This window comes from Stylophora pistillata, chromosome 12 (assembly GCF_964205215.1).
Source record: "Stylophora pistillata chromosome 12, jaStyPist1.2, whole genome shotgun sequence".
NCBI lineage: Eukaryota > Metazoa > Cnidaria > Anthozoa > Scleractinia > Pocilloporidae > Stylophora > Stylophora pistillata.
The window spans coordinates 6,468,925-6,487,799 of record NC_142530.1 but is presented as its reverse complement, the minus strand read 5'-3'; the positions used below and the strand labels follow the sequence as shown (position 1 = coordinate 6,487,799).

At 38.1% G+C, this 18,875-nt stretch overlaps 1 long non-coding RNA gene across 1 annotated transcript; it reads right to left on the bottom strand.

Moving 5' to 3' along the window:
- Positions 1-3,931: 3,931 nt before the first annotated feature.
- On the bottom strand, positions 3,932-18,872 carry LOC148718567 (uncharacterized). Its single transcript, XR_015994280.1, has 5 exons — positions 18,342-18,872; positions 13,638-13,717; positions 10,299-10,510; positions 8,919-9,071; positions 3,932-8,143 (listed from the first exon to the last, which is right to left on the bottom strand). It is a non-coding gene; the product is annotated as an uncharacterized LOC148718567 (long non-coding RNA).
- Positions 18,873-18,875: the final 3 nt, after the last annotated feature.

Sequence of the window (18,875 nt, the reverse complement as noted above, 5' to 3'; positions counted from 1 at the left end):
AACTTATTCTTGAACCCGGTTCCTGGGATAGTCATAATCCAATAAAAAAAGAATTAAATAGAAGAAGAAAAAAAAATTGAAATGGGAGGTATTTATCTTTCGTAAATACCGCGAGAGGTAATTAAGTCAAATTTCCGTGCACTGTTTGAAAGGTGACCGATGACCAAATTGTTCATTCTCCCAACTTCCTCCTAGAAGTAAGGAACTAGTCATTATTTACTGGATTATTTTTCATTTAATGGATTATTTTTTTTGAGGGGGGGAGGAGGGGTAACGTAGTTTCAGGGAGAACGGATGGGTTAGTCTTCGCCAACAGAGTATAAAGGGGGGGGGGGCTATAGAAAGTTAAATGCTCCTTAACTGCCGATAAGGGGGAGGTGGATCGTAAGAATATATTAGAGGGCCTTACTCGGGGATCAGGAAAATTTTAACATGACACAACCAAATTCTCCCAGCCACCCCCTCCCCCCCTCCCCCCCCCCAAAAAAATCGGGCGATGGATAATAATAATCTTTTCCCGACATCAAGGAGTCATACAAAATTTCAGGTCAACGCATCGTCGAGTAAGATACATATTTTACTCAAAAAATAAATGAATTAAATAGATAATTGTATGAATCAAGAGCTCCTGATTTGATTATGAGAAAAGAAGGTCATATATACGGTACGCTATTTCAGAACCAATAGCTTTGCGTAGTTGTAAACTAAACTGACCGAGACGGCTTATGTTGTTGGTAAACCTTGTCTGTCTACATACAATGCATTTTCAATGAGGGTGGGCAAAACTCTCGGTATAGAAGCTTATAAGAAAAAAAAGAAACTTGCATGTTTCGTTAGTTCAAATTAAGTCGCAAACGCACGGAGCTGCTTTCAAAACAATTACAACTGGAAACAAATGCAAACACTTCTATGCCTTAATGTGTTCTGCCGGCGTATTACATAACCTGAAACTTCCATTCAATTGTACTGTGATTAAAATTCAGGGTTTTGTTATTGGTGTCATGCATTACTGGGTAATTTTTTTTCTTGTTTTTTTCTGTTATCAGTACCTGATCATTAGTTTCTTGATAGCCAATACTTCCTCACTGAAGATGTAAACCCGTAAAAAACCTTGATAACCGCTGCGTATTCAGTATTGACTCGCATGTAAAATTTGCAAACCAGAGGATATCAATAGCCATTAATAGACCAAAGGTCATTTCATTTGAGGATATCTAAGATTCATTCCGCGACACGTGATTTCCCTCTTAGACAATAGCCTCATAAAAATAAACTACTGGATCAGGTAACAAATCCTCCTATTACCAAGGTGGTAGAAATCGTAGGAAGTGAATAATCTCTTTATAAGCTTTTGGCAAGGTTGGTCAGACAAATTCCACGTCTTTAGAAACATGTCTACAGTAAGTCTAGGATGCATTTTTCGATGGTTTGGAGAATAAACGTAAACCTCTTCCTTCGGTATTTTCTTGTTACAGTTCTGGCTCATTTTCGGCTAGTACTATTAACTATTTTGTTCCCGTCAACACTTCAAGATTCTCTCCTTTGTCCCGCTTACAAATAACTTTTTAATGTTCACGGAGATTTTTTTTTTAAGTTTCCGGCCCCGATCATCCTAAGAAATTCTCCCCCCTCCCGCCATTTATCCTCCAAATCTTCTCAGAGGAAGAGGATTTTCCTCCTTTAAAGCCCTCATTTTTTAAATCCAGACCATGGTCTTTTGGCATCAAAATGCCTCTAGCTACGCGAGATATATGTCGACCAACGACTGTTCGGTCTGAGAAAAGCCATGTTCCAACTTGTGTTGCCGAGAATGTTCTCCCAAGCTAAGGTAGAAACCAATGTTTCCCTACTCTCTGAAAAATTCCAAAACTCTCCACTGCTCTTTCACGTTTCAAAAAGTTCCTTTAACCTTAAAGAAAAAAATCCGCTTTTCACTGTTGCTAAAAGCTCCTTAGTAGATAACTTGGGGGGAAACTTAAAGCATTTTACGAGAGGTTTGTTTTAAACGCCAGACTTTTATTCCTAAGACAAATTTAAGACAATAACCTAGAAGTACTATAAGTGGTTATGATAGGGTTTAAGTTTTAAGCGACCTGAACCACTATTCACCATTAATTCTTATCGGAAAAGGTCTCTTGAACTTAACACCACAGAGCCGGAAGAGAAAGGGAACACTTTTCATAAGAAGTACAAACGATAAAATAATGGTACAAAGGTCGCTTTTCCTAATTGTTTGATCAAAAATCGGCGCTAGCCCTTTGAAGATAAATTATGATAGGGTTTAAGTTTTAAGCGACCTGAACCACTATTCACGGGTAAAAATTATGTGATAGCAACCTCGCCGCTTTTATGAAGAGAGGGGCGCCCTGAAAGCGAGGTTAGTAAGGTGAAGATGCGGGGCACTCTGGGAAGGATGAAATCAGGTTGGAAGGAATGAAAACAATCACAAAGTTTTTGCTAAAAGTTCGATTGAAAGGTCAAGAGTGTGTTTTACCGCAGTAAACCGCAAAGTTTTTTTCCAATTTCTGAACGTGACTTCAAAAGATAAATCTTTTCTTAACAGGGTTAATTGAGGAAATCGTCAATAAACAATGATAATTACACAGCGTTTACAAGGAATCTAGAGGAACTCGTTTAATTTTTTCCCGACATCTAAAAGCTAGAGGCATGCTGCAGATCATTTGTTCAGGGTGTTTCAAATATGTATAAAAACCAGTTCAGAATACGATGACATTTCCAAATTACCGATTTATGTGAGCTCTGCGAATCACCTAAATTATTTTGTGCGACTCAGAAACGGTGACTTATCACGTACAAATTAGCCTGTGCGATTGAACTAGAGTGGGCGAAGAATGAACAGCGGATTTGTGCAAGGTGTTCCAAATAATTACTAAAACTAGTTCGGAATATGATGACATTTCCAAATTACTGATTCATCTAGGCTTTACAAATCACAGAAATTATTTTGTGCGACCCAAAAACGGTCGCTTTTCACACACAAATTAGCCTGTGCGATCGAACTATAATAAAATAATTCCATTCATTGACATTAAATTTCCAGTTCATATCAGTTTCCCTCGCCAGCGCGCGCAGTCGCAAGAGCAAGCCTTGCATGTGCTTTATCTGGGATAATTTAGTAAAGCTCACAGTTCGTTGGAAACTCCAGGTTATTTATCAAATTCCATCTACTTCAGAAATATATCGTTGCCTGTCTGAATTTTTTTAATAATTAATGACGCTTTCTTTAATCGAAACGATTTTAGCACAAAAGTTGCCCACACTCACGTATGCACTTTGCCTGTCGACTTGCTTCTCAGTACCGTCTTACTTTCGGGACCTGATTTCTCGCGTAGCAGTCCGTGTGCCGTGGCCCTGTATGGTCTACGTGATGCCGCCTCACCACGTAAGTAATTAAATGGTATTTCTTTTTTTTTAATCCACAAACAACACACAAACCGACAAAAGACAAATTCACATATCAAGGGAATATTCTTTTGCACACACACTGTATTGCTTTCACCTATACCGTCTGGTCTGTGGTTATACAGAGCTTTTAAAGAAGCATATTCTGGGTGAAATTTTCATGCTTAGGTAGCAGCGAGCGAGGGGTACATACGTTAAGTATTTTCGGGTTTTAAAAAATAAAACATTCACAGTAGTTGTACGAAATAACAAAACCCGCACAAACATAATCTTTGGGAAAATAAAATCATCTTTTCTACTGTCACTTAAAATGACCACATTGTCGGTTGTTTAGCACATGCCCGCAGCCATAAACATATTGATCCTCTCAGAATAGCAGGAAAGGTACGCGGCGAGATTACTGAGAGGCGGCACAAAAATATTTTTTTGTAGCTACACTTCTCGAATTTCGAAGGAACCTTCCCTTTTTTCCTATTTTCTGAAGTTGGACTTAAAAAATCATTGCGTATACATGGAATTGCTTCATTTTATTTCATTCCAACACCCTAAGTTTATTTAAAAAATTTTTTTAATTTTTTTTTCGAGAGATTTCAGTCCTGATTTTATTTCCCGCAGTCCGACATACATGTTAATTTTCTTTCTTTATTCTATTCGCATCTCATTCCATTGTAAGATGACTGTAGAAAGCCTGAATATGATACAATACGTGATAATATAATTGACCATTTTTCGGTAGTAGTTTCGCAATAAAGAAAACCAAACGTCACCTTAGAATAAAGAAGATTCATTTTTCCGTCTTGATTTCGCGGAAAAAGAAAACAACGTGACTTCCAAAAGTAAATTACCCTTTGTGTTCAAACTATTTCGCAACCCATAAGAATTAAATTTCATGATAACGTCACTTAAGAGATTTTTTCCCCCTCAGTTGTAGATTACACTGAACCCTCCGTGCTCAGTGGGGCTTCTAGAAGTAAAAAGAGGTGAGATTGACGAAAACCCTCATGCAATGGCATTACTTTGTGAACGTAGGCGTCAGCGATACAGGGTTTTGCGGTCATACTACCAAATTGTAATTTGATTCTGGAATTGAAACATATGTTCGGTAGTGAATGACGTATGATAACATCACGTATTCACAATCGTGTGAGAGCTTAGTTGCTAAGGGATCTTGCATATCTTGCCAAAACCTTATTTTGATCGTGGAATAAAAAAATGATGGTGATTCTGATTCAACTTACTTTCGGCATCACCTAACTCATCCGCTGATTGCGTTTTGAAATGACATCCGAATCAAGTTTCAATCGGTTGAACTCTGACAAATTGTACAATTTGTTCAGGTATTGCGAAATACAGATAATTCGTCGAACGAAAAATCACAAGGTATAGCTTTAAAACTTCGTGGAAAGTGGTCAACTCGCACATTTTATTTACTTTTCTTTTCTGCACCGGTAATCGAAGCAAAAACTTGATTATGAACGGTGGTATTTTTGCACAAAATCGGCCGTATGAACTCTGTAGCAAGCTAGGATGTTCACTCATTGCGTGTACATAGCCGTAAAAAAAACTCTAGCACGTAAAATACAATTTTAATGCACGCCTCGTTGCTTTCACTCCATCAGTAAATTACATAACAATATCAGTGTTGTGATCCGGTTTGATCGATGGAATATTTATTCTTTTATGTCAATCAACGAGACTCTAATGCAAAAATTCTCCTGTTCCAGGAAGAACCAGTATGTTAGCTACATTACTGACAGTAGTAAATATATATATATATATATATATATATATATATATATATATATATATATATCATCCAATTTGCGGAATAAAAAGCCTTACTCTCATAGTTCCTTGAGAGAATGGAGTATTTTATCACTAAGGCCTATTCCAAACGTCGTGCTACTGCCGTGCCGAACTCAAATGAATTTGGCTCGGCATTGGCACGACGATAGCACGGCAGCGGTTTCAAACGTCGAACCTAATGAAGTCGCGCCAAATTCAGAAGAATTTCTTGAACTTGTTCCTGCGCTGATCTACGCTGAACGGAAGGCTATCATCTTCATATCTCTGGCCCAAATCTTTGAGCACATTAGCATATATTTCTGCCTTCTTCGAGTTTTTCGTATTCGTGAAAATCAACTTCTTATAGTACTCGCTACTGCATATCACATCTACTAAATCATTGACATGTCGCTCTTCCCATACGCTTCTTCGTCCCTTTCGCTTCATTTTCCTCGAGCTGCACACTTCACTCTGTTCACTGACGCCAGTGTCATATTGGTTTGAATCAGTCTCTTTGTCCTTATCTGGGGAGTAGCTGTCAAACGATGCAGGTGAAGATCTCTTTGAAACAGTTCGGGAAACGTCGGTGGAGCTATCGTCACCGTCGGATTCCTCTTCTCTCAAGCTTTCGGGCATTCGGGTAAATTCTTGCCCCACGACGCCATGTCTTTCTGTTTTTGATTATTGCGCGTGCGTAATAGTATACAAATATATAAAATACGTTAAATTAATTTATGCATTGAGTTCGGCGCGACAGTAGCACACCGTTTGAACATAGTTAATCGAGGGGAATTCACCTCGATTAACTATGGTTTGAAACCAAGTCGTGCTACTGCCGTGCGGCACGGCAAGGCTTGCCGCACTAAGTAGTCGTGCCGAACCTAATTCAGCCGTGCCGCGCTTAATGGTTTCAAACGGCGTGCTACTGCCGTGCTTAAATCGAAATGACTATTTCATCTTAGTTCGGCACGACAGTAGCACGACGTTTGGAACAGGCCTAACTGACATAGAGTTTTTTCCTGTGCTTGGGGATAAATCATTTTTGGAACGAAAAAATGTAATCAGACCGATTTTTTTTCCCTTAATCAGTTTGCCCAAAAAAACTCAAATTTTATCGCTTGAAATAATGGACTGTTTGTAATGTTGAGGTGTGAGACTTCTTAAAATCGCCCCCTAAATGCACCGATGATTAAAACTTGTTCCAAGATCTTCCCTAACTTAAATCTTTACACCTATGTTACGTAACTGAGTCGATGAGCGATACAATTTACATTAAGCGTCACAAAATCGTCCTCTATCGCCTTATTCCAGTCAGTCATGCATATTGAACTCTGTGTGCTCGCGACACTCTTTTCAACGGAGATTTTGTAACCTTTTTTAATTCTTCAGTTATCTCTTGTTACTTTCTGATATTGTGTGAGTCTTTTACGAGAACGAGATTTCAACAATCAAGACCAAAGAACTGAGTGCTCTCTAATCGAAGATATAAAACTCTGGATTTCTGAATAAGTATCAATTCCTTGGGCTGACGATCTAAAACGATTTTGGAGGCTACGCAGATTACACCACTATCGGCACAGCGCAGCGCGCACTGCGTCGAAATATAGAATTATCTCTGATTTGCTACTGCAATAACTTGGTGTTAAATTATTTTTGTTAAACATACGGGGAACCCAGAATAATCTTCGACAGATTATCCACTCAACAGATTCTTTCCCTTTAACGGAGGAAAGACCAGCTTACAGTACCTGAGCGTCGAAATGGAATATAATGCTCTCTGGTTACATTGTCTCTAAAACAAATTTCTTGACCCCCAAGATCGTAATTTTTTTCATATGAGTTCAGTATTGTCTAACTACAAATGAAATGAAATGAAAAAAGATGGACAAAAATTGAACAGCTGAAAATCTGCGAGCGATTTTAATTTCCTTCGTACTTTCGTTTAATTCATGATAATTCTGGGGAAAAAAAGTGTTTTCTAAAAGGGCTAGCGAGAAGAAATTTGACCTCTTATTTGATGTTGCATTCTCTTTCTCAAGGAGAATAGAGATCCATTGTAGTAAGGATAAATGGCAAAGATTAATTGATACATCAATTATACTTTTCACCATCTTACCATCACATAGTTGTTGCCGTAAACTTTACACCCTGCTAAAGATTCTGTCTTGGTGTGATTATAACTGAGATAACTACCTCCTCCCCTCCCTTTCCTGCTGCGTCTCTCGCCATGCCCCAAAGGTACCATGGGAAATGCCTTATGCTATCAACCGCAGGGCACATTGACTAAATACTGTCTAAGCTAAATAAAGAAAAAATAATACTTTTGTAATCTCAGCGGACAAAATGATTTCATAATTGAACGCTGATGCGTTGAATAAAATAAACCGGAAAAGATTGAATGCTTTGCCTATTATCGAGTTATTTGGATACTACTCTAAATATAACCTACAGTAAAAGCCTGAAATAGCATAAAATGTCTATTTTTTGTTGCAAGATGTGTCATTTGGGAGCAACAATGTAGCCAGTTCAGCAGAAAAATTAAAAGATTTAAGGTAGGTATCATTTTTTTGATCATCAAGTAATAGATCTGAGATCAGATTAACGGATGCACTCCATAATTTTTTGTGCCGATATTCTTTGCGACAAAATTAAGTTGTAATATCATAGTTTTCTGTTTTGAATCAGTAATTTTTTGACCCCACAAATCTCGAAGAGGTTTCATATTTTAGAATAACTCAGCCGGTTTTTGTTTATGTCTAATTATTTCAAAAATCATATTTCAAAACTTATCTTGTGATGAATCCCTCTTCAACTTTGTACTACAGCATTTTGGTCTTAAAATAGATCACCCACCTTTAGAGATACGACCTCTTGTGAAATGCTAGCACTTGTTACAAAGCTCTCATTTATCGCAAGGCCAACATTTTGCGAGGAACTGTGGGAAAAAGTGACAAAGGCTGCAGGCTGTTTGATTTTTCTCATTAGTTGAAAGCATTTCTTTGGGTTATGCAGAAATAGTATTTTCTAGAATAACGAACCTTCTGCTAAGTTTACACTGCTGCAATTTTCCTGTTTTCTCTGTTCGAAGAATAACTGTAAGCGAACAAATCCCTTTTGGGAAGGGCACTTTTTTTCTTTTTCTTAGCGTTTTATGCTTTACTGCATTTTTTCTGTGCCTACAAATACAGTTTTTGTTGGCCGGTTTCCACGACAACATATTCATCAAAATTGCAGCCACGTATAAACTGCCTATATCTGCTATGAACAAATTAAAATAAGAATTATCTAGAGGACTGATTTCCTCCACATTTTAATCAATAACATGTTTAGCTCGAGCTCTAAGCCCGTGCATCCATTGATTGTAACAGAAATAGAATTGCGCTAAATTTATCAGATGTTGCTTTGGCAGACCTGGAACGCTTTTGTTACTATCAAGGGAATCTCTTGTCAAAACTGATTCAATGAGAATAAAAATGACACATTCACCGATTTTTTTCAATTATAGCACCAAAACAAAATCTGTTGTGGGGCAGAGTAACTTTTGACCCATAAAGAACCACAAATGGAAATCATGTACTGAGATTTTTTTACCTAAACATAAAAAAAAGTTACATACATATGCGAACAAACTTTTTCGAGAGAAAATAGATTATGTCTAAAAAATGCACAAATTTTGTTTCTTCCGTTATTTACCAATACACTAAAATTACCTGAGGTCCAATAAAGGCAGCTGTGTCCCTTGTAGAATTTGTTTTTCCCTAAATATTTCTTTAGAGCGTAACGGGTGGTATTGTATTCTGTGAGGTGAAGGTTAGACTTGGTTCCAGTTCCCCACTGTCTTCGAAAATCTGAACTGCATGACCCTTTATAAACAAAGCTTTTAAGCATTTAAAATTGTTATTCAACTCTTCCTGTTGCTCAGTTTTCAACTGTAAGTTTTGGTAGACTCTAAAATTTGCGCTGAATTTGGGCATTTTTCTTGTATTGCAAATGATTCGTTTTCCGTTGTTATCGTCTCCATCACAGCCGTTGTTTTGTCTCGTCACAGAAAGCGCTTTTTCCTCCTCTCCCCCCCCCTCCTCTCCACCACCAAAGTCTGTGGGGGAGAGGGTGCCAGAGAGAACAGCTAGGTCAACGTAATCACACGATTAAACGCCGCCTTCGAGCAAACGGTGCGGATAGAAGCAAAATTAACAATTAATGCCGCCCTCGATCAGACGGGGGCAAAATTACCTTTGAATGCCGCCCTCGACCAAACGCTAACACCAACCATAAGAAGGTGGAGTTGACTCGAGAATTATCAGGGGAATTTAAAAAAGTTTGTTACACTTGGTAACGACATCATCTTTTCTTATTCGTAATAAACATATCACATGCCAAGGCATCAGCTGATTCTATTACAGCAAAAAAAAGTGAATCATTGAAGGTTTAACCAAGTTCCTCTTTCAAATACAAACGATTTACCGTTGGCGAAGTGAGTGGTTTAAACTGAGGATTGATTAGCGCACAGCAGCAAAGAAAACGCTAACGCCGACAGACGGTAGTGGAAACTTTAGAGGAAGGAATTTGAGCTCTCCAAATTAACTTTTGGCAAGTAAGAGTTTTGTCGCCTCTTCTCTGCGGAACACAGTTTTTGGTTAGAAATAGTCGGCCCTGTGGGACTTCCTCTGACATAATGATAATAACTATTAATTTTAATTTCCTATACATCCCTATAATAAACAACAGCAATATTTAAACCTAAGAATAACGCTAATCGATCGTAATACCCTTTAAGACAGACAAACCGTGAATGAAGAGCCTAGAGAGAACAGTGGAATGTTACATGGGCTAAGTCCTGAAGTCCTTACATCTCAGTTTTTCGCGACGGTGGGCGAAAGGATTCGTAGCCGCGAGCGAGTATGGTTTCACGAAAATTAACGACGGGGCACGATTTCTCACAGACTCACCGAAAGGCTGTACTCTCACTGATACACATGACCCGAATTTATTCCATTTCCAGGGAAAACGCAAATACTTGAACGGCAATTCATGACTTGCCTTTTACATTTATCAGTTAAACAATATCGTCGTCAATCAAATGTAGTTACTCTTGACCCATTTCCTCAGTACTGTGATGTCAATACACCGAATGCAAATATGGCGTCCAATTTGAATTGCCATTGTTCTGTACTCCCTAGCCTCGTCTTCACGTGGAAATACAAAAGGATTATTACATGTGTGAGAGGCTAGTCAGTCCATTCGGTGTATAGCAAACCTTTTCTTCTCCTCTCCGGTCTAAACCCTCCTCCTTTCCCAAGCCCTGTGAAAAGACCGACAGAAGTGAAGGCGCTTGTTGTCGCTTAACTTAAAATGGTCTGTCATTTTAACATTTTTTGAAAGCAACTCTTAACCGATAGCACACGAACCCCCCACACATCTTTGGACGTACAACCCAAGATATTTACAACCCACCGATTTTTGCCTAAATTATTTTCCAGGGCGGCTGATACTTTTAACAAGAAATTATTCTTCCTCGTGAAAGATGTCAAATCAGAATTTAAAATGAATAATTAGTGGCGGAGTACAAACCATGAATCAGCATTTGCTAATGAAGCGTGGATCACAAAATAAATAATTTTTGGAATCGATTTGAGGGAAACATTACAAAAAAAACTAAAGATATATTTTGTTCCGAACCAAAAACATATTCTTTGTGATTCTCACTGTTATATAGGGATAACAGCCTACCTTTAACTTGAAATTGATGAAAAGAAGATACTGACATGTACGAAATATCCATCAAGATCACCATGATTTAAATCTCGCAGATTGTCGCTTATTTAGATTGTCTTGACGATAAGAAAAACACACACGCACGAAAAAGACATTGACTTTAATTGAATACTGAAAGAGATATTAAACTTTTTAACTGAAAAATAGTTCAGTGCCAAAATCAACAGCGCCCATCACTTCCCGTCATTTTGTAACCTATCGCTCTGGTCGCAAACTGAAGAGTATGCGCGCATTATATGCATTAGCTGTTGCGTTTTGTCACATCGTGACAACATGAAAACATACACATACTATCCTCTATTAGGAACGTGTATTCAAGTTGGGTATTTAGCTGTTCAGAGACGGAAAGCTGGTTATATATCTGATGTCTGCCATTTAATTCTTACTAATGTAAAAGCTAAATTATTTTTCTTGTGGCAACTTTGAGCGACTTGTTCACCACCCTTAAGATAGTCTGATAATACCAAAATTGGGCAGCCGAGTGTTAGGGAATTGCTATTTTCGGAAGTTACGGAGTTTGGAGTTTTTCTTCCGGGTTACATCAGTGGAAACTGATGTGGTTTTCAATGGGAAGAAGGAAGAAACTTGCTAATGTGCTCCGCTCTAACATAAGCCACCCACACAACTTTGTATTTATAACATCCGGCCTTACGGAATATTCCATTCAACTGCATCGACCTGTTATACCAAGAGAATACCTTCCATTCACTTCAAAGGTAAGAAAGCGATTCAAAAGCTTTTAGTTTTTACAAGAAAATACCAAAACACAATCATGTCAAGACTATAAAAAAAATGAAATTGTGTTCATAACGAGTGCAGTGGCATATTGCAGGCCGCCTTCAATTCGTATTCATCTACTACCACGCAAGTATACAGACTCATACAAAGCCATGCTGTTTCTACTATAAACTTCAAAACTATAAACTTTTCCGAAGGAAAAAGCAATGATAGTATTACGTAACTTTTCCTTAAGTGTAGAATTAATGCGCTCCTTCACACCCAACAGCACAGACTTGAGTTATACAGCGAACGCGGCGACGCTTTTTGTTTGTCTATAGGCTTGCGATTAAATTGGCAGAAACATCCAATCCTTGTAACACTGCATGTGCGGCAAGTCTTCCTTTATCAAAGATGCTCTCAGTATTTTTAGATTTTTTTTTTCAGCGCTATTTGTCATTGTAAACGAAACTCAGTAAACCCGTGTCTTCCACGCCGATCGGGCGTTGTGTATGCTCTACTAACAAACTCAGTTTAAACTAGAGCTCTGGTACTGTATCCTTGAAAAATAACCTCTAGATAAAGGAAAATTACAGCAGGCGTAATTTGCAGTAGCAAACAGGCAGACAATCTTCCAAAGTGTCCTTTAATTCAATTTTTGTTTAATCTTCTTCAGCACCGAGTTACACCGTGAAGAGATCATTCGCATTTTTGCATTCCAACTAAACCCCGTTAGAGTTCTTTTATTAGGCTCCAAAGAAAAGAAAGCTTTATTGATTAAAACAAACATTTCGTTTTAAAATATATCACTTTAAAATTATTCTGAAATCTCAATAATTTTCTGCCCGTTGTATAATATAAGGTGACTTCCCGGGAAATGATATTAAGCGGACATAGACAATCAAGAAGACGTTTCCAATTTTCAAGCTCATGCAATGTTGAATTAACAAGACATCTTTGTGATACCCCTGATTGATAAGTAAAAGCTATCAAAAGTATCAAAAAACTCAGTGAATGCTATCAAAAAAGGGGAAAAGGCTTTCAAAGGTATCAAAAATGCACGGGAAATTCTAGAAGTCACAAAATTCCTTCGAGCAGGAACTTCGAATTCAATCGCCCTCAACGACAGGAAGCGAGCTATTTGGAAGGAACACACTACTTCAATCGGAGATGCATCCGCAGCAAGAACTGACCAGCGATAAGCGAGCACGTTGGCGTGTCTTTGCTATTTTACACCTTATCCAAATTGGTTGTAAGTTAAGGGGCTATAAGCTTAGGGGCCAAAACATTTTCTTGTTTCCTAGTTGAAAAATTCATTTCCGCAACATATGCGTTTCCCACGCGGCTAAACTGGACCACACTTGCTTCCGCACCCGAAAAGTTTCCGTGACAATATTTCCAAGTATAACCTAGTCCTATGATTTAGAAAACTAAATATCAGAGAGAACTGTCGTCCGTGTCCGGTCATCAGTTTTTGGTGACTATCAAACTAGAACTCTCTCCTGAAGCTCTAGGAGGTTTCAACCATGAAAGACTTTGAAGGCTTTTTTCCAAACGGTAGGTTCATCAGTAACCTGATCAATAAATCCCTCTTTGAGCACATTTTAAACAATATTTTTCCCTTAATTGTAGAGAGTAGTAGTTAATGAGTCGTTACACAATGAACAGCGCACCAAAACTGCAGATTTTAATGCGTACAGAGTCGTTAAGTAAGACTCTTTAACCACCCATTCGAGTATCATTTTCACGCAACGTTGAAACGAAATTTGGCAACAACGACATCACCGAAGTTATCTTGAAGATAGGCTACCGAAGTCATTCCAGATACACTGATGCCGTAAATTTCAGATTTAGAATGTGTTGGCTAAGAAATGAAAATTCCGAGTCATGAAACGTCGCTGTCCTAATTTTCAAAGGCAACAGCAAACATGTATTACCGGCCATCAGTGAACCAACCGTGTCCGGTGACAACATGGAGGTGTATCCATGGATCTGTGTATGACCAATCGTTCAGAATCTAGGACAACAAAAAAGACCGGAGTGAGGTACAATCCAAGAAAAAAAAAAAAAGGTGATCCGCAAAACTAAAAAATACTGGCTTCATGCTCGGAATCTGCAGGGAATATGGAAACGTTTCATTAGCGACGATTTTGCAGAGAGACAACTCAGTCACTTCAACGTTTATTCTCATCGTTGATAGGTCAGTAAAATGTGGTCACTTTATGGGGACAGAGTTATCTTATGCATTCGTTAATGCCACCATAAGAACTCTTTTGCTTTTCTTTTCAATCCTGAAATTCTTTTGAAGAGCATTTCTACTCGGTCCATTTGAGCTGAAAGGACTCTCAGCAGTTTTCACTAAGTTTCTTTTTTGCAACGCGAGCGCACGACTAATAAACGTGTCCTCGGGCAAATGTTTTAAAATGACTACACTCACTTGTCGATCAAATTTAACATGCGTTTCTACTAAAATGAATATGACAATGTTAGGCTTAAAACCAGACTAATCTGGCATTGTGAAAGAATTGTTGTTTCTCAATGAAGACAGTCTTATGTGTTAGGATGGTGTAATATGTTTTAATGGATATTCAACGTTTAAAGTTTTCCACGAATGTTTCACAATTGAAAACAAACATCAAATTAGTCATACGAGATTGCTTGACTAAAAGGAACAACTGATACTCTTTTCATGAGTTCTGAAAGAAGATCGTATAACAAACACAAGAAACTTGGCGGAGCAACTTGGATGAAAAATTTCTCGAATGCCCACCAAAACCAGGTTGGATGCAGTCATTAAGCGTAGGATTTCTCCGTAGGAACAAACTCTAAATAAGCTTCGAATGACTTTCCAATTCAAAGAAAACGGGATGAAATTTTTGTATCTTCGCTTAAAATAACAGAAAAGAGGCGAAAAACCTGTTTGTGTAACTAAAAGGAAGAGTAGCGTCCATTTTCTTAGATTTTGGCTCCACCAAGCGTGGCTTTTAGCAATCGATGAAGACTTCACTGGCTTTGCCGTGATAAAATTTACATTTGTCCTAAATTATTCTTTAGCTTAGGAAAGCTAGTTGGAACCTTTTTTCTATCAAAATTAACGTACAAGTCGATCAGAAGAATGATAAAGGTGCCCGGAAGATGATGGTAAAGAAAGCGCCCATTTGGCGTCATCGGCGGCGACCATTCATGCACTCCGAGTAGGCTAGCCTATATTTTTTTTTCCTAAGAAAGCTAGCCAAGAGGATCATAAAAATATTTTAAGCTGACGGTTAGAATCCTCGAGAAAAAAATTAAAAGCGCCATGAAACTTAAACACTGGGTCACTGGAGTAAAATCAGAAAACATGTTATTCTCTTGGACGATCGATGGAGAACATCTGACAAGATTTGTGCCATCAAATTAAACACTTCCTAAAAATTTTTTAACCAAAGAGGATGATTTCCAGTAGCATAATTTGTTTTAGCAGCTGAAAAAGGTTAAGATATTTCAATGACATAGATCAATAGCTCGAGCTGAGTAAAACTAGACAATCTTTTATTCTCATGGAAGACCGGAAGCAAAAGCTATATATGAAGATGGAACTTTGCTTTGGCTGAATTTCGAAAGAGAAACAATTTTGCTCCATCTAGGTTTGGAAATTTACGTCATAACAGATCTGAGATAAAACTAGTTTAGAAAATGTACAACTTTTTCGCTCACACCTGATTTTGCCCTTTATAGTTAAGCGATTTCTAACGATGTGTGTGACGGAAGGGCCCCTTTCGTACTGACACGAAATAACAAGACAATTTGTCTTACGATTATCGTATGATAAAGAAATATTCTTAACTGCTGCATATTATCTTTTGTCTTAAAAGAAAGCTCGGTTGTCACATGAAGCAAAGAAAATTTTGCAAAGAAATGCTTTGTCGGTGTAAGAACCATCCATAGTGGGGATGTCATCATGGCGGCCGGAAAAGATTACCGGACGTCGTTGAACCTGTTACCAACTTTCGAGCCTTGGGTGTTGTGTAGTGAAATATGCAGAGCTACGAATTTCAATCGTGCTCAGCGTAAACTTATAGAAAATATTTTGGAAAATTTGGAAGGCAAGCTCTTTAGCTTTAAAAGTGGGTTTATATCAAAACACATATAAACCTTTAAGGAAGTAAAGAACCGCCATTTTGTGTTACTGGCACCGGTTGGCATTGTCGAACCTTGCAAAAACCTCTTTGTTTGAACATCTGAATTTTTATTCGCCTAAGTTCGTAAAAAAAAAGAGATCAGTTTTTATTTAGAAGGTGGGTTTTGTTATATCAAAATTAAACCATTAAACAAAAGACCTCGGTTCATCCCGAACGATCGACTAAAACATCTTAGAGACGGGAGGCTTCTTGCATCTGCCATTTAGCAAAGCAGACCGGGTTCTCGTGACTTCATCCAAAATGCTGGGAGCGTCTGTTAGCAACTCATCTTCTCTTGTTACGCGTTCACACAACCAGGTATGGCCCAACCTTAAACATCTGAATTAGCTTATGGCGAAGATCTGTGGGATCTTCAAGTCGATTTATTTCAGTGACACGCTTTACGTAGACCTGCTGTGAACATTGCTTCTTCTGTTATTCAACAATTAAAGGTAGGCATCAAGTGTTTTTCCTTGTCCCCTAGAAAACTCTTACAAAAGTTTCAATTTTAACTAAGTCAAAGTGCTGTTTCTTTTGTGATCCTTCGAACACGAAGACGAAAATAATAGAAAGTTTCCACCAGTTGCGCTGAAGCCATAGCAGGACTTAAGTGGTGTCGAAGACAAACCTTAGGAGGCAACCGCGTATATCACACCAAGCAGAACTCTTCCCTTTGACGAACACGTCATACGAAGACTTTTATTGAGAGTCTCAAAAATCTAAATCAAATAAAGTGTGTTCTAGTTATATCGAAAACTGACAAATTTCCCTCATCAGTGTCTGATTTTAAGAAGTACCGGTACGTTTCCATGAAGAGTGTGATAGAAACCCGAGGTTTGCAGAACACGATTTCATGACGAAAACAGGCTCGGCCTCGTGTCCCTCGACAAACTAGTGACAGCTTAGAGCCGGAAAAGTTTCAGTTTATTTCATGCTACGAAGCGCATGGAACAATGATCAAACCGGAAAATAACTGACTAGGACCATCAAAAACACCAGCTAAATACTTGTCAAATGCACCTTTTTCTCTCAGATATATTTCTCAGTGCTTAACGCATTAACTTGAAGACAGTTGGGTTTGGCAATTGCATTTCAGAAATATCGCATATTTTAAAAATGAAACCAACTTTGAACACATAAACACGCGATAAGGAAATTGTGGTGAGGTTTTCCAACAGCAGAGCACAAGAGAAAGAAATCTTTGGCATCATTCTCTTTTCAATCGAGGCAAAAAGGCCCACACTTGATTTTATTACCCTTGTTGGATTACAACCCTTTGTCAATAACATTTGGCAAGATTCGGAAACACATTTGCAAAACCGGGCGGTGATGTACTTGCTTTATGGTGGAAAGCAGTCGGAGAGTGTTTGTGTTGAGCTTGTTCAGTTTTAGGTTGTTCTGGCCATGATTTTAGTCTTGAATTAAAAAATGACCCCAAACAAATAAGGTTGGTGTAAAATACGTCAGTAAGCTGTAGCATATTTGTCAGGGGGTATTTTAAATTAAAAAAAAGGAAAAATATAGCCAGAAAATAAACTTTTACTTCAAAATCAATATGACTTGAACTTCTAACCACAACAGACATTCTGCGATATTTAGCGAGGCTAATCACCTTCTAGAACGAGTTTATGCGATGCATTGCGTAATAGAGCAAAAAGAAGAGGTAAACAAAAAGCTCAAGATGCAAGTTAAGCGACAATCCGCCTCTAGATGCAAATTGCAAATATCACTCAGAAAAATAAAAAAAACGTCTGTAGACAACGAATAGAAATGAAAAATAAACCAACGATCTCACAGATTTCGTGCTAAAAAAGTGACACTTTAGCTCTAAGTCTTTTTTTAACCGATTGCAATGAATTTCAGAAATGTCTAGTCTGAAGATAAATGTTTTCTTAAAATATGCTTGCACCTCTCTGGCCCCCGGCATTTCAGTTTGCGAGCTAAAATTGCACTCTGTTTTGCATAGCTGTAAAAAATTAGTTGTGTCGGCGCTTGAAAAGTGAACTTTTATTCATCATGATATTTTGTTAGCGTTGACACCAGAGAAAAAAGAATTGCATGTGAACTTGGGGCGGCCGATGTTTGTATTGTGCGAATGTTCCATTAGATTTGAGACGAGAGATTCGAGATCCCATCTCCTATTCTGTCATGCAAAGAATACACCACTGAATATTCTAAGTGGCGACATTAATTTTCTTTGCAAACATTTTGCCTTGTTTCGCCGAAAACACGTACTATAAACAGTTTTTAGCTTTCAAAGATAGATTTTTATTTATGAAGCTGAAGGACTAAAAAAGCTCTGATGTGGTACCAAAATTTTGAAATTGCGAGCTCAGAAAACAAGTTTTGTTGCTTTTAAGTTGAAAAGGTGTATGCGGTTTCATCTTTTTGCAATCTATAGCACTTTTTCCACCTGCCTCAAATTCGTGGATCACGCCGAAACGCCAAAAAATATTAACTATACTGTGTTGAAGCGCTTACCAGCGTTCGAAATTCCCGGAAAAAACGAGATTGTAGGTCACACTTCAGTCAGTGCTCCAAATTATTCCACCCACGCACGGCCAACCAGGGCTAAAATAGAAACACAACGAGCTATTCTCCATGAAGGATTTAAAATGGATTTTCTCCCCGCAAATTAATGCAGAAATATCACACCTTACTGAATAATTTATGATCGCCTACCGATTGATTTCTTTGAAATGTCGTTTGCGATCAATCAACCACCTCATATCGAAAAGTATTTTGTTTCACAAAATGACACGAGAGAATTACTGGATATTCGCCAGGGTAAAGTCTGGCCCTGCGCGACCACGATGGTTCGTTGAAAAACATGGAAAAAAGCGCAACCCCTGGAGGGAAAAGAAATTATTCATTACAAGTATTTTTTTTATAAATTTGCATACACTTTCTTGACAAAAACAATGTTTTTCTATCACCTCGTTTTAGACAGTCTTATTGTGTATTTATACACACAGACTTCAAATGACGTCAGCGTGACGTAAGAAAGGAGACTTA